This window comes from Lycorma delicatula, chromosome 2 (genome assembly GCF_047948215.1).
Source record: "Lycorma delicatula isolate Av1 chromosome 2, ASM4794821v1, whole genome shotgun sequence".
NCBI lineage: Eukaryota > Metazoa > Arthropoda > Insecta > Hemiptera > Fulgoridae > Lycorma > Lycorma delicatula.
Window position 1 is genome coordinate 169,619,374 of NC_134456.1, and position 13,378 is coordinate 169,632,751.

The window sequence follows — 13,378 nt, forward strand, 5'->3', positions numbered from 1 at the left end:
AATCTTTACTGTTATTATTAAGTGAATTACGAAGGTTCCAACTTATTAGCAATGATTTAGCTCGCAAATTATATTTTATTTCCTTTAATGTAATTAAAAGTACATATTTAATCAAATTAACAGATATAATTATGTTACAACTTTATCAGTTTTTTTATGCTGTAATCCTTACACATAATGATTTAAATCAAGAAAATATTTGACGAATATTTAGATAAAAAATGTACTAAATAACAACTAATCTACTGTGCAATAGAAACTATTCATTCATTTTTTTATTCACTTGTGAATGTTATTTTTTATAACAATAGAGCTAGTTTTTTTTCTAGCGCGTGAACAATTGTAATCTTATGTAAAAGTTGATATGATTATTATTATTATTATTATTATTATTATTGTAATTATTATTAGAATATACTTAATTATTTCCTGTTTGATATTTTAAAATGATTGGAATTCAGGAGTACTGTTAAAGAATGTTTATAATTTTGCTAAGCAGTACCACCTTTTAAAGGATCTTTATAAACGACTGAACATTTAAATAAAATAAGAGTATTACGGTATAAAATAGGAATGATGTTTCGGATATATATATATATATATATAGAACTAATTTTAGCATGTGAAATTGTTTGTTAAACGAGTATTATAACAGACTAAAATTAGTTGTTCGGAATTGTATATTGATCATACAGCATTAACATGAAACCCAATGATTTCTTCTTTTATTGCTCATTCTATAAATGATATTATGTTATTTCAAATCAATTGTTGAAAACCAGAGTTGTAACTGTTTCATGGTGCAATCAAAGTCAGTGATTTGGATTCATCGTAATTTTGAATTCAACTTTAGTTTCAGTCTGAATGAAAAGCCTTTGTACGTAATGGCAGGACTATGTTTCACGGTGCTGTTATACACAGAACAGTGTATTGTGCTTCACTAACACTACATTTTGTTCTATTGATCTGCATCTAGCTTACTGTACCGTACACACTAAACACAGTATGTGGCCTACGGCATTGTACTGATATTAAAGCCATTGAACTGCACCGTGCTATTTACTAGCCCGCATCACAATCAAATTTACTATAAATTTTAGCACAAAGTTGGTAACCATCCTGCAGTTACATTACAAAACATCTGTACAATTAATATATCAGAATCAATTATTTCTAAAATAATCTTATACAATACAGTGTAAAACACCATAATTAAACAGCAAACAGTAGGCAACTAATTATATTCGATGTATAACTAATAGATGATTATAAGATATTTGATAGGTGTAATTTAATGTAACCTGCTAAGCGAATTATGCTAAAAACGAATTATCAAGCATTCCTGGCATTTGCATTGACCTTAAAATTTAATTAATCCCTTCCCCAGTAATAAAGATAAAAACTATTTTTATTCGTAAATACTTATTTTGTTACGTTTTACAATTAGAGATAAATAATAATATGCGAGATTCATTTTTAAATTAATTTTAACCTCCAGAGGAGATTCTAATTGAATGCTTTGTATGGAAAGATAGTTTCATATGTCAATTCCGAAAATTGTTGAAAGGTACTCAATCTTCTAAGCTGTTTTAATTTCTCGATGAAAACATATGTTTGTTACTGTTTACATTTCAGCTAGTCAAAATAAGAATTCTTATACCATGGTTCTGCTCCTATTTGAGTAAATTCGCTCTGATATTTTTATAATTTCTGAGCGAGATGGGTCTTGATCTTTCTTTTGGGTGCATTATATGTCTTTCTTTTGGTGGAGTTATATGACTTTTGTGCTACGGTTCCTCCAAAAGTAGAACGTCTTTTCACACTCCCATAACATTTTCTTTATACTCAGTCTCTTTTCCACTATTTTTGGTTCTTTTGAAGTGGGTCTAATCCATTTGGGTCTATTTTTTTAATAGAATTTAATATAATGTAACTAGGATACAGTGCAGGCTAACTGGATACTCTGCCATTTTTATTTATACAAAGAAGATCATAACACAACGTAATAACGGTCAGTTTTTATTGCTGTAAATATTTTAAGTTAGACTATTCAAGTTCAAAAAAATTAAGTTTGGTTAAATAAGTAAGATAAATTTTCTTAATTGAAGATTATCGATTTTGGAAAAACATGTAGATTTTGAGGAGAGTCGTCAATAACTAGAAAGGCTATTGGCATAAAAACATTCAAATTTGACGAGAAAACAGAAAATATTAATAATTAGACCAGTAAAATAATATATTTTTATAAAAGAATTTTAGTGCGTTTCATGAGTATATAAAAGAATGTAAGAATAAAAGATATTTAAAAAAGTTCATTAAATATTTGCTAATAAAAAGTACGAAATTTAAAAAAAAGTAATTTGGGAATAATATAAGACCATCTTTCAATTTTTCCTGTTACAATTAATCTTCAAGTTTTCAACTAGCAATAGTCGCACCTCAGATGAACTTCAATGGTTACGATATCGCCACTGCGCAAAGTCCTTAAACAAAAAATTATAGATGAAAGGAATATGGATTTTTAGATTGTAGTTTGGGTGGACAGCCTCAGCGGTGAGAGTCAGCATGCTGAGGTGTGCTGGTTTCGATGAGCCGCTGAGGACTCCTTGGGTTGACTGTTAGGTTTTCTTAATTAAGTTAAAAAAGGGAAAAAAAATCTCAAAAGAGCCAACCGGTAGGCCTGATCTGCTATGCCGGTATATACCCGGTTGATGGGGAGGGCCTATTAGAGTAACGGACACTCCCCTGGGTGGCGTAATACCATCAAGTCGGTCCGGCCCAGGGGAGTTAAAAAAAAAAAAAAAAAAAATCTTCAAATTCATTAGGTACAGAATGACTTTTGCGCTAAAATGCGGGAACTACAATCTCTAATCAACTTATTCTAACAAGAAAAAACAAGATAACACAAAAAAATAGAATAAGATAAAATTAAAAAAAAAAAAATACTAAATTTTCCAAACCTTACATATTAAAATACCAAACACGACGCAAATGAAGTACTCTGCACTATTTTACTACTTATTTAATGATTATTAATGAAGACATCACTCGCAATAACACCGACATTCAAGAAAAAGAGCCGAGTAAAAATTTTATTTCGTATTTGGATAAGCTTGTAAAGTATATTTTTGGTATAGAAATATTTTTTATATCTTACAATTCATTGGTTTATGAGATTTACAGATCCCAAAAATTTAATGTACAACGTAGTCACATTAACTTAGAATTAAAATGACAACACAGATTACTCGCTTCTGAAATATTGTTTCCACAGCTTGTTTATGTACATTCCAATATAAGCAGTTAATCAAACAAAATCAATTTTGAAGGAAAATGTAGGTCATGACTGTACCTTAAATACATAGTTTTTTTAGTCATAAAATATGGGCTGATGCTATAATTTAAATTGTATTTATCTTATCATAATTAATTTTAGTTCAAAGTTAAAATATATTTCCATATCAATACTAAATCTCAAAAGAGTACCACTTTAAATTCATCATTAAATTCCAACTATGAGAAGTCGGTGCCATATTAAAAGAAGATAAATACTAGCAATCTAATAATTCTTAAGAATTAAAGGTGAATTTTTTTAGTTTTAGACTAGTTTTTGAAGTGGGATTAGTTTTTTATTTTGAAATATATACTTTAAATTTCTTAGTTTTAATTTGAATTAAAAAATAAATAAAAAAGAAGAAAAAGAAATATATCACCATATCGTTTGTATAGACAAAGTAGTTTTTTGGTTCAAAAGTTTTCGTCTGAATTTACCTGGAAAACTTGCATCCAGACCACCAGGGGAACAAATTATTAAATTAAATAAATAATTGATATGTTTATAAATGTACGCCTATTTCCGAAGTAGAGTGGTAATGAATGACTTCCATCCGAATCACGGTGTAGCTAGCCATTTTTAGTTGGGAGTAAAATTTATTTCTGTCCCTAAAGAAGTAAGGAAACTATAATTGAGCTTTAGTCTGTAGTAAAAATCATGAATAAAATAATGACGGATTGAACTGAAAATCTCCTCTTTCTATTAAAATCAGTTGCTCGATCATGTAGTGTTTGTTCCGCAGATGGGAAACCGTGAGACGTGAGTGGGAGAGAGCTGTAGGCCCACTCAACGTCAACAACGTCATCCAGCGGATGCTCTATGGTGAGCGGGAATATGAAGCGATTAGCCGGTTTCATATCAAACACGATGCGGGAAAAGGAGAGGGATGCGAGGGAGTGATGGACAACCCCCTGTAGAAATACTGTTCGCCTGTGCTTGCGCGGGTTGGCAGTGGTTGTGAAGCACGAGGGCTTTGGACCCCCGAGCTCTTAAAGATCACAGTCCCATCGGAGAGGCACTTTGCGGGCTTCCTCGTTAGAGACGAAGACAAGAAAGACCGAGACCCGGCTGTGCAGGTGGTGACTACTGGGAACGACATCGCTGGGCCCGGTCTGGCCACCTGTTCGGTTAGAGGCGAGGCCTCTCCCGAGGCTGTGTAATACAAATGAGGGTCCAGTCTCGAGAGGATGGGAAAAAACCATCAACGTACTCCTGTATCTGCTATCTAGTATTCAAATCCTAATAAAGTAACTAACTTTCACAAGGAGTTGAACCTCAGGATTTTCAACTTTGATAATCAGCTATTAAATAAGTGATTTCTGACGATGAGTTTAACACTAAACCAGCCCGATATGCTAAAAATTGTGAATGAAGTTACATTTTTTAAGTGGTCATGAATCTTCTTATGCCACATTTGTAAATAAACATTTTATGATAAATTGTTTTAGATAAAACTGATTTTTAATAATTTCCTATCAATTAAAAGTGAAATTTATTAAATTTTAAAAATGAATATAAAAAATTAAATTAGAAAACACTGTATAAACGTAAAAAAAATAAAAACAAATAACAAAATCCTTAATGCATAAAAATTAATCATTTTGATACTAATTAAATTTTTTTCTTAATTTGTTAATTGAAAAAATTGTTATTAACAACTGAGAGTAATTAAATTGGATAAACACTGGCCCTATTATCCTCAAGTTTTGTATAAGGAAGTAAATTTGGAAAGCATGCGGCGTGGCTAAACGATAGGCTGTGGATTTGTGGGTGAAATCTGGCGAGAGTGTGGGCGGCAATTTGCTCTTAGTGGAAAGGTTCTCGATGAGATGTCAACAGATTGTAGTATCTGAGTGAAAGGTTCATTAACGGTTTTCAACATTGTTTGATAATTTCTTTAAAGGACATTTTAAAGTAAATACCATATTGGAAAAAGCGATATGTATCCACGATATATATTTATATATTATACACATTAATTATATACAATGAAATACCTCTTACAATTAAATTTCATTATACAATTACAGAAAAAAGTAGTTTTATTTAATGATACATCAAATTAATAAAACGATTAAAAAACGCAAAACGACTGTAAAAAATATAACACCAATTCGAAAATTGGCTTAAATAACTAGTAACATAGATGCTCGCCTTGAATGAGGTCGACCCAAGTTGAAATCAAACGCACATATGTACGCGCTAGTTACACCCTTGCCGACGGTAGAAAAGGGGCAACGGAACAAACCTTCTTACCTTCTGTGTGTGATCGAGAAATAAAGTTAGTAGAAAACTAAAAAAAAAAATTATAAATGATTACAAATGCAGAAATGCTTTATTGGATGATATACCTCTTTATCGCTTATTTAGGGTTTAACACAGTCTGATTATTTGGAAAATTAAATATTATTATACAATTAATTATTTAACAGGATTATTGTATGTAAATTACAATATGTAATTAAATAATAGAACAATACCAACAAAAATTATTTGCTCTATTGATAATATTAAACGATATTTTAAGTTTCTACATCAAACAATTTTAATGCATAACTGCTATATGGTAACATAATCTGCAATTTTAATTCCAATTTGTCGTAAAACTAAATGAAACATTGTGTAACCGTTTAAAATATAAATTCTAAATTCCAACGACTTCTATCAACAAAATTGATGGCTTTTAACACAGGAACATTCCATTACTTTCATGTACAATTTATTCTGATGAGAGACAATTTAATAATATTAAAACCAAAATTTTTACCCGAATAAAGGTTGAGCCTGTATTAATTTAAATCTATGTTTAAAGCCGAACGAAATGAAAGCTGATAATAATGAATTCTTATGGAATTTTTACATAGTCATTTCATTTCATTTCATTCTTATTCATTTATAAGACTACCTTTAATTATTTCCCATAACAAAATAAAAATAATATGAGTATATAAAGCTTTCAGTATAAAAAAATATTTTCAAAACTGTGCTGTAGCAATATTAATAATATTATAGCTCTGCTAAAGTGTTGATAATATCTAAAAAGCTGGCTGAATTGATGTACTTCCTCGATATTAGCATGTAGTTCAAATTTTTATCCCCTGACACAAAGATTAAATCTACGTTTCCAACAATTTATTTAAATAAAAGTAATAGTAAATTTCTCTACAGAATAAAGCCGTAGCTTTCAAACGAAACGTGTAAATTAATAATTAAGGTAATTATTAGTATATAAAATGACAAAGCATGTAATGACCATCGCAACGGAACATCACAAACATTGAAGAATTCTACGTATTTTTTTTAGAGATAACTTATGTACATAAAAGAATATTTTAAATTATTTACAACAGAAGGTTTGGAACGAAAATAATATGAAAGCAATAACTGTATGTGCATGATGATTCAATTATTGAACGTTTTCTGATATGTCAGTATAGAGTAATCGTCTGCCATAAAATTACTGTAACATACCAATATTGTTTAAACTTCACTGCGTACGCATGTACTGTGATTACATTCTATTTTGAGATATGTAGTTACTGTGCCAAATGTGTTGTATTAGTGAAGAGACAGACATTTTCAAAGAAATTGAGTACATGGTCCAGATAACTTCTGTTATGTGTGCATGGGGATTTGAGGTTTAGAGAACGATGACGAAGTTTGACTTCAGTAAACAAATGTTAACAATTAATTTTAGAAATCCGATTTTAGATAAAATTAACACTACCTAGCAGAGTCGATTCAGCGATTCAAAATTTCTGTATTAAAAATATAAGACACGATAAAGTTGCATAGACTAGTTACTGATATCGACCATTTATTTATATCAGATTTGTACACTAATTAGGCTAGAGATGTGAGCGTACAAGGAAGAAATGTATTTTTACTGTCTTTTTCTAATCGATTAACAACTAAGATTATTCTGAACATTTTAATCCAATTTAAAAATTTAGTACTAACTCAATCATGGATTTCAGTTCTTATTTCGAATAATATATTTTCCAAATAAAATTTTTTCTTTTGATCTTTTATTTTCGTAAATCTACTTAATGTAATGATCCTGTAGTAGGACTTCTTACGTTTTACAAACTATTTATCATTGTTTTTTAATAAATAGTGTAAATATATACTCTTAACAATATATATGATATAAAATTAGTCTTGCAAGCACAAGGAAGAGAATGACTCTAAATGGTCTAACTAACTAATGGTCTCAAAAAATAAAAATAAGTAAAACCTCAATACAAAACAGAACAAAACTTGGGAGTAACCCTCTATACGATTAATCAAGTTATTGATTAAATAACTACCGAAGAAGTTTCATCTTCATTGTGACATGTATTTGTTCATATAGAAGATTAATGACAAAGACGATAAGAATCGTCATTGAGAACTGCTTTCTAAGACAACTTTTATCGAGAAACTTATGAAGTAATTCCTTTTCGTAAAAATAAGTATCGATGTTATAAAGAAAAGTATAGATTTTTTTATTACGTTTGTGATTTAAGTTCAGAAATTACGTCATACCTTTTTACTTCATTTAGATCCACTCCTCAGACATTATTCTTTATATTTCTTCGTAGCCTTAGCAAATTACGTAATCGTACTGTACTTATTTTTCAAAAATCATCCAAATGATAATTAGGTATATTTTGTAGTATTTTTTACATAGTTGAGTAATTCTATAATGTAAATATATTCATTTACCAATGATTTAAATGAATTGAAATAGGTTCATTTTAATGACCACCCTTTAATTTTAAAAATTTGACTTTCAGCTGTGTATATATAATCTTTACATTTACCATACTCAGGGGTTTCGATGATTCTTTTCATTTATTTTGTTGACGAAATTTCTCCGGCGGCCTCTTTCATCATTAAGTAATTAGGTTTCTTTCACTTACTTAAATAGAAGATTTTTTAAATAAAAAGTTGATTAGTCTGTATGGTTAATTTAAATTTATTCCTTATTTACTCACCTTCACCGAAAAGTGGTTTCCATTTTAAGTCGCAGTGAACTGTGGTAATGAATAGGTAATTGCCAACAACATAAAACAAAATTAATCGTTTTATAATCCCTGTTAGTCACGATTCCTGCAATGGTAAAACAGGTTTCGGGAAGTGAAACCTTGGGTCAGACGAAAATTTGATGAAATCTCCTACTGGCTGACCTAGTTTTTGACCGATCACACAGTGTTCCGGCTGTACTTGCATGTGCAACAGAGAGCAGGAGACCCATTCTGCCTGTCTTGCGAGGAGCTTGATACGCCGAAGCACGTCGTGTTCGACTGTGGGGCGTGGAACTGGTAACGTCAGCAATGTGAATTGATTACTGGACCATTGTCAGTAGAGAATTTCGTGGATCATATGTTGGTGGATGAGGTGCAATTTCGGGCAATATCGGATTACATTGCACGTATCCTTAAGCAGAAGGGTAGAGCAGATGGGCAACGATGAGATGAGGGACAGCTCTCTGCTGAGCTGTCATTTTTTTGTGCATTAACAAATGGATGACAGTGATGTGGCACGGGAACTCTTGTCCTCTTGTGGAGAAAGAAAGACCGTAGTCTCAGCGGAAAAACCGTTTCGGTTATTTTAGTTAGGGGCAGGATGGCATAAAGTTCGAGTGCCAGTTCCTGGAGTGGGAGAACAGGCCCGAACAGGGCCTACCTGTTACCAGGTAGCCTGAACAGCCTGAACCCTGTTCCAGGGCCTGAACAGGGTTACCAGGCCCGGCTACTAGTCGGGCCTGGTAACCCTACTCCAGGATTTAAAGGCAGGCAATAAATTAAGATCCAACCGGCGATTTTTTTTTAAAGTTTTTACAGGCATCGACTACTAAGGTCATTAACCCTCGTCACATTCTTAGAAAGAAATTAGTATCACCATCAGGATCGTCATATGTAAGGGTGTAAAGGGCCCTTACATTTTATTTAAAAGCACAAACTACACAAAACATTAAGACACAAAAGACAAGGACAAACACGACACTTACGGGGTGTAAAGGGCCCCGATATTAAAATTTGAGATAAAAGTAAAAAACTATAAAACAATACCATACCATTCCATTTATTTTCTTATACCTGTCTCGTTTAGTTGTTAATTTAGCAACCTCGGGGCGACAAGAACCGCCGTGAAGCAGAATATTAGTCGCGCGCCAGGATGCCGTGGCAGTTGACTCCTTATAAACTGCCTACAGGCATCCATTGCAGTTACCCATAGCCTCGCGCCCACAGTCCACCCTTGAGGGTCCCCCATGCCATCATCGGACACACCCCGACTCAATACTCTTGAATGGAAACGAGCCAGGGTGGCCTAGGCAAGAGGGCTACCTCCCGTCACTATACGTGCCACGATTCGAGACTCCCACATATAAATAAATGAAACTACCTCTTAGAGACTCTTTATCACAGCTTTAAATTTTTCACTTTTACAGACTTCTAAGAAGTCCTCTGGCGTGTAAAAATGCAACTATCTTTTCTTCATTTCCATTACCCAGATCAGCAGTAATATCATTTCTATGACGGAACCTCTTTCTGAGGTCCTCATATATGGTACACTCTTCTATTAGATGCTTGACTGTCAGTGTTTTATTACAAACACCGCACATTGGTCTCTCTTCGCCGGTTAACAAATATGAATTTGTTAATCGCGTGTGACCGATTCTAAGTCTGGTCACAGCTACTTGTTCTCGGCGAGTCAACTTCACGTCACTTTTCCAATTATATGGAGAAGTTTTAACTGAGTTTAATTTGTATTTAAACTCCTCCATTCAGTATTCCACTTGTTTTTAACAACGTTGGTTAGACAGTTTTTACCATCTGCCACTCTTACAGGAAATGCATCCAAATCATCGCAGACTGTTGCCTTTCTGGCAGCTTCGTCTGCGCTCTCATTACCTGTAATACCAACATGCCCTGGAGTCCATACAAATTCGCATCGCTGTCCTCGTTGATTTAAAACGTATAAAATAGACAGGATGTTTGAAATTAGGACATCCTTAATGTTTTTGTTCCGAATTGCAAAAAGTGCACTTAGAGAATCGGAACAAATTAGCACTCTCTTCGAAAAAGTTTCTGTGAAGCGAAGAGCTTGCTGAATGGCAGTAAGTTATGCCGTATAAACACTGGCAAAATCTGGCAGTTTCCAACAATGGGCTTGTACAAACCGAACACCATGTTCGGTTTTAGAAACGTCAGTATAAATTCTAATATGTTCTTCGTAACTACTGACGGTTGCCAAAAATTCCTGTTGGATGATCACTGCTGGCTTCTTTTTTATTTCTCCCTGAGAGAGATCCAACCTTGTATTTACCGCTGGCAAAAGCCATGGCGGTATTTCTGTTGTGGAAATTGCTATTGTATCTGGAATAGCAACTTCGTATTTTCTCTTTAATTCGTGGTACCTAATTCCGGCTGGTCTGGAATAGGTAGCACGACGTTCATATACTGCAGCCATTGGATGATTCATGAAAAGTTTATTATTTATATGGGAAGGAAAAGCCCATACGTTTGCTGCATATCTTAACAAAAGGATCTCTCTTCTATAAGGTAGTGGCATTATTCCGGCTTCGGACATTAGACTTGCCGCCGGACTTGTGCGGAAAGCGCCTGTCGCATATCTAATTCCGCTATTATGAATTACGTCTAACTTTCTTAAATGCGACTTCCTAGCGGATGAATATACAATACATCCATAGTCAAGTTTCGATTGAACCAATGCCTTATACAGTCTCAATAATATCTCTTTACCTGAGCCCCAATTAATATTCGATAAACTTTTGATAATGTTTAGGGATTTTTTGCATCTAACACTCAAGTCCTGTTTATGTAATCCCCATGTAAGGGATTTATTCAATACTAGTCCTAAAAATCTCACGTTGTCTTTATATTGTATTGGATCATTGCCGATTGTCAACGTAGGAGTTTAATGAGGAATTCTCTTCCTACAGAAGTGTACACAGCACTTTTTTTCTGGTGAAAATTGGAATCCATTATTCCTCGCCACTTCATTTAGAGCGTTGATCGCTCGTTGCAATTTGTATTTCACCATAGAATTCTTGTTGCTGGCATACACAATTGCCAAATCATCAACATAGACGCTTTTGCTGATTTCTACTGAAATGGCTAATATCAATTTATTAATGGCGATCATAAACAAGGTACCCCTCAACGTCGAACCTTGTGGTATGCCATTTTCCAAGTTTTTTATAGATGAATATTCGTTGTTGACACGTACTTGGAAAGTACGGTTATTCATATAGTTGGTCAATAAGATTGGAAAATTCCACGAATGCATGTATCTGGAGCATTATACCATGACGCCAGTTCATATCGAAAGCCTTCTGAACATCAAAGAAGACTCCCACACAATGTTTCCTTGTAATAAAGCTGTTATATATAATGTTCTCTAAGTTAATAATTTGATCAGTGGTAGAATGGTATTGACGAAAACCTGCTTGATATAGTGATATCAGGTTTTCTTTTTCCAAAATCCAAACGAGTCAATTATTGATCATTTTTTCGAATATTTTTCCCATAGCGCACGTCAAGGAGATAGGACGATAGCTATTGGAATCTGTTAAATTTTTCTGATAGCGGTGCTATCGATCCGCTTATTATTGCAAGATCTATACAGGACGTCGATCCATCTCTGGCATTGAAAAAGGTTCCTGACCCATCGTTTAAAAGCATGAGTTCAGAATTCATCAGGAACCTTTCCAATTCTCTTCCACGGGAATCTACTTGATCCGATCCCCAAAGAGAATTATGAGCATTAAAATCACCCACCAGTAAAATAGTTGGGGGAAGCTCAGAAATTAATCGTGCTATGTCATCCTCCTTCCAATCAAAGTACGGCAGGTATATGCTGCAAACAGTGTCCTGTAGCGGACGCTTCATTCTATCGGCGACCACTTGTAGGTTTGTATTTAGATCAACAACTTCGGCGGTAGTTCTGGTCGATGTTAACATGCCTTCTCCACCTCGAACTCTTACATTTGGCGGTTGATCTCGCCGAAATATATCATATCCTTTTAATTTAAAATTTTCATTTCAGCTGAAATGTGTTTCTTGCAGACATATACAAATCGGGTCTACATCATGCACCAAGCGTTGGAGCTCATGGATGTTTGAAAAACATCCATTGATGTTCCATTGTACTATCGACTCGCTGATCTTAAATTAAATTATAGCCTAGGTTTTCCTTTCGGCCATCCTTTTTTTCTTTTTTTCTCCATATTGCGAACAGCATCGTGTTCGTGGAGAACGTCGTTGCCCGTATAGCTTCCAGTCTCCGATTCGGAGACAACAGTAGCCGCCGAGGACGACGGGCATGGTCGGCGCCGGTTTCAGGCGCCGATTGGGAGGCGGCTACCAGGCCGACCCCCGACACGGGAGCAGGACTGGTTACCGCCTGTGGAAGGGTGGACACTCGCCCCCCCTGTGAGGTTTTTTGTGGCCTTTGAGGCTTAGAGGCCACTTCAGTTACAGGAGGCTCGGGAGCCTCCATAACGGACTGCGAAGCAATCACTTTCTTCTGATTATCTAATATCTCACTAAGACGGACTTGAACTTCTGGTTTAACGTCCGTTATCTTTTGGTCAGGAGCAACTTTCTGTTTTGAAGATGTATCTGCAGGAGGCTGTACAATTATTCTTGGCTTAATAGCTTCTTTGCTGCTGAAAAGCTTCCTTTTATTTTCAATGATCCTTTCAATTAAGCCAGCCAAAGAAGGCGCAAGTTTTTTAATGATTGCATTCTCATCAACAGCAACTGGAGCAGGAGCAGGAGTAGCAGCTGCAGCCAAAGCGTTGGCACTTAAAACATCGCACTGGTTGCAGGACAAGTGCTCGCACGTCTAATCGGTGTACGCCCGCTCTTATCTTCTTCGGCAAAGTTGGCCGGTTAAAAGTAAGAACATGAGAGGCTGAAGGTAGGACTTCGCCATTCCTTCTCATGTTCAATCTCCGACACTCTAATACTCCTTGCGGTGTTAATTCTTTGACAATCTCCTGCTCCGTGCAGTTAAGAAGATCCCCACAGA

At 34.4% G+C, this 13,378-nt stretch overlaps 1 pseudogene; it reads right to left on the minus strand.

Annotated features, from left to right (window-relative positions):
* Positions 1 to 2,322: 2,322 nt before the first annotated feature.
* On the minus strand, positions 2,323 to 2,483 carry LOC142320678 (U4 spliceosomal RNA; annotated as a pseudogene).
* Positions 2,484 to 13,378: the final 10,895 nt, after the last annotated feature.